Consider the following 3,063-nt stretch of genomic DNA (forward strand, 5'->3'; position numbering starts at 1 on the left):
CCTCTTATTTTTAACTTCTCTCCAAAATCTCCTTTGTGCTTTTTCGACATACTGACATACTGCAGTTTTTAAATTCACTATATAATTTGACTCAAAATGCCTCCTTTCTTTTCTCTCCCACTCACTGTATCATCTGCAGTGAAAGGGAATTTGTAACAGGTTTGACAAAATAATTTGCTGCCAGTTAAAATGACCTGGAAAATGGCTCATAATTAGAAATAGGTAGATATTAGGTGAATTTCAGAGTGGAACTCTTGGCATCCTCAGCTACCGAGCCGGAACACTGATATCTTCTCCATGTCCCTTCAAACTATGCTGTCATTGGCACAGACTTTTAACTTGCTACTTCAAAAAAACACTATTTTGGCTTAGATTGAACTGCATTCTAACAGCTGATGTATGCATGGCTTTCTTCCGAATTACCCCCAAGAGCTAGAACTGCAATACTTTCCCTCCCTTTAGTGCGAACTGGGTAGTTCCAGGAGAATATGATCTCATAATATGGCTGTTAGTGGGAATGTATTCAGAAATCTTTGCAAAGTGGAAGTTTTGATGTGCTAAGTGTAGTTACAGTGGTGATGCGCCTCCATAGAACCTTTTACTTCACATGGTATCCTGGCTACACAGATCCAGAATTCCGTCTCCTGGAGTTTTAAACAGAAACATGATCATGAATTGGGCTGCTGTCGTTTGCAGATATGCTTACTAGGTAGGAGATATGGAGGAGTCAGGAGGACAACTAAGTTAGAAAAATATTGAAGTAAGTGTCAGGAAACTTTATTTATTTTAAGCTTTTGCTGAGGAAGATTGGCCCTGAGCTAACATCCATTGCCAATCTTCCTCTTTTTTTCTCTTCCCGAAACCCAAGTACATAGTTGTATATCATAGTTGCAAGTCCTTCTAGTTCTTCTATGTGGGATGCTGCCACAGCACTGCTTGATAAGTGGTGTGTAGGTCCAGGCTCAGGGTCCAAACTTGGGAACCCTGGGCCACAGAAGCAGAGCGTGCGAACTTAACCACTATGCCATTGGGCCGGCCCTGTCATGAAATTTTTGGTTCCTCATTGTCAAAGAGAGAGGCTGCCACTGACTTCATGAGACTTGAACCCTTTTATTCTCTTTGCATTTTTCCCCTTTTTTAATTTTACTAAACTGAAGTGTTGCTTTCAATTTACTCACAGTTTATGAGATGTTTAGTGAGCAGAACCAAGTCAGTTGTATCTACAAACTCAATATAATACTTCACTTAGCACATTATTGTTGTCTTTGATATTGACCAGGTTGAGGAAAGGGAAAAAATTTACATCTGAAATTTTCACATACATTAGAAAAATATGCTAATACTGAGGTAAATTTGTTTGTAGTTTTTACATGTTGAATGGATTTTCTTCTGAGTTAATTATTATTACTGTTTATCATATAGGAATTGAGGGTTCCATTTAATAGCCATTTTTTCTCACAATTTCATTGAAGAGTAGTTTTCCTTTGGGATAATGTTTTAATGGGATTGGCTTGCGGCTGGCCTGGTGGCATAGTGGTTAAGTCTGTAGTCCACTTTGGCGGCCGGGGCTTTGCGGGTTCGGATCCCAGGCACAGACCCACACACCACTCATCAAGCTGTGGCAGCATCCCACATATAAAATACATATAAAATAGAAGAAGATTGGCACAGATGTTAGCTCAGGGCCAATCTTCCTCACCAAAAAAAGAAAAAAAAAAAAGAGGATTGCCTTAAGGATTATGAAAGATAGTCAATGTGAAGAGAACTTTACCAATTGTAAGGTGCTATAAGAGTATTACGTTATGTAAACTACAAGGTATGAATATTTTAAGAAAATAACTAATCAGCTTTTCTTTGCTTTTGTTTTTAGTCTCACCAAAAAACTACTCGAAGAAAGAAGAAATGTTATAAAATAGCTAGTTGGACTTTTGATTGGAATTATGAGTATGTACACCTTATTCTGAGGAGAGTTGTTATCTTTTAAAAACTGATTTATCACCAGGAACAAGATATGTGATTCCAATTATTCATGTCTCATTTTATATTTTACAATAAAATTCAGTTATGCACTGAGTTATGTACCCTCCCAAATTATGTTGGAACCTCAACCCTCAGTGTGACAGTATTTGGAGTTGGGCCTTTAAGGAGGTGTTCAAAGTTCAGTGAGGTCATAGTGTGAGGCCCCAATTCAATACAACTGATGTCCTTATCAGAAGAGGAAGCACTCTCTCTGTCCTGTCTTTCTCCATCCGCATGCACACAATAAAGAAAGGCCATGTGAGCACATAGTGAGCAAATGACCACCTACAAGCCAGGAAGAGAGCTTTCATCAGAATCTGAATCACTTAGAACCTTGATCTTGAATTTCAAGCCTCCGGAATTCTAAGAAAACAAATTTCTGTTGTTTAAGCCCAGGAATCTATCTTATTTTATTATGGCAGACCAAGCAGACTGATACAGGGTTTTTAAATTAGTTGTGTATTTCCCGTAAAATTCCAGTTTATTCTTGAAAATGATAAGGCAAATAATGATAAGTTGAAGTCATTTTCTTAATATTTCTTCATTTAATTTTCTTAGCTATTATCACTGTAAACAACTTATTGAACAATGTTAAAAAATATTGGTGATGGTTCTTGTCAAAGGAATGTATTAAGTATTATTTAATCGGTGAGCCTGATAATGGCTATGATGATTTGAGACGTTCTTTACTTCATTAGTGAAGTGATAATTTATCCAATATATTTATAAATCCTATTGCTTTGCCCATAATTTATAGCCTGTTGAGTTGACATCTCAAAGTTAGACTTCTCTCCTCGCTTTCAGACACATTTTAATAAAATCAACTCTTTATATTTCCACTTGGATGTCTTACAAATATGCCAAATTCACTATGTCTCTCAGGCATCTCAAAACCAATATATCTAGAACTTAATGTGTCATCTTCCCCACTCCAACCCCTACTTCCAATCTATATTACCTGTCTCAGTCAAATCATTTACCTAGTAGCTTAAATCATCTGAACATCATCTTTGACACTTTTCTCTCCCTCAAAACACATAATTT

At 36.9% G+C, this 3,063-nt stretch overlaps 1 long non-coding RNA gene across 1 annotated transcript; it reads left to right on the forward strand.

The window, feature by feature from the left end:
- The first annotated feature begins 631 nt into the window (after positions 1-631).
- LOC138921863 (uncharacterized) lies at positions 632-2,073 on the forward strand. Its single transcript, XR_011434759.1, has 2 exons — positions 632-760; positions 1,871-2,073. It is a non-coding gene; the product is annotated as an uncharacterized lncRNA (long non-coding RNA).
- The last annotated feature ends 990 nt before the right edge of the window (positions 2,074-3,063 follow it).

The sequence above is a fragment of the Equus caballus genome, chromosome 2 (genome assembly GCF_041296265.1).
Source record: "Equus caballus isolate H_3958 breed thoroughbred chromosome 2, TB-T2T, whole genome shotgun sequence".
In the NCBI taxonomy this organism is placed as follows: Eukaryota; Metazoa; Chordata; class Mammalia; order Perissodactyla; family Equidae; genus Equus; species Equus caballus.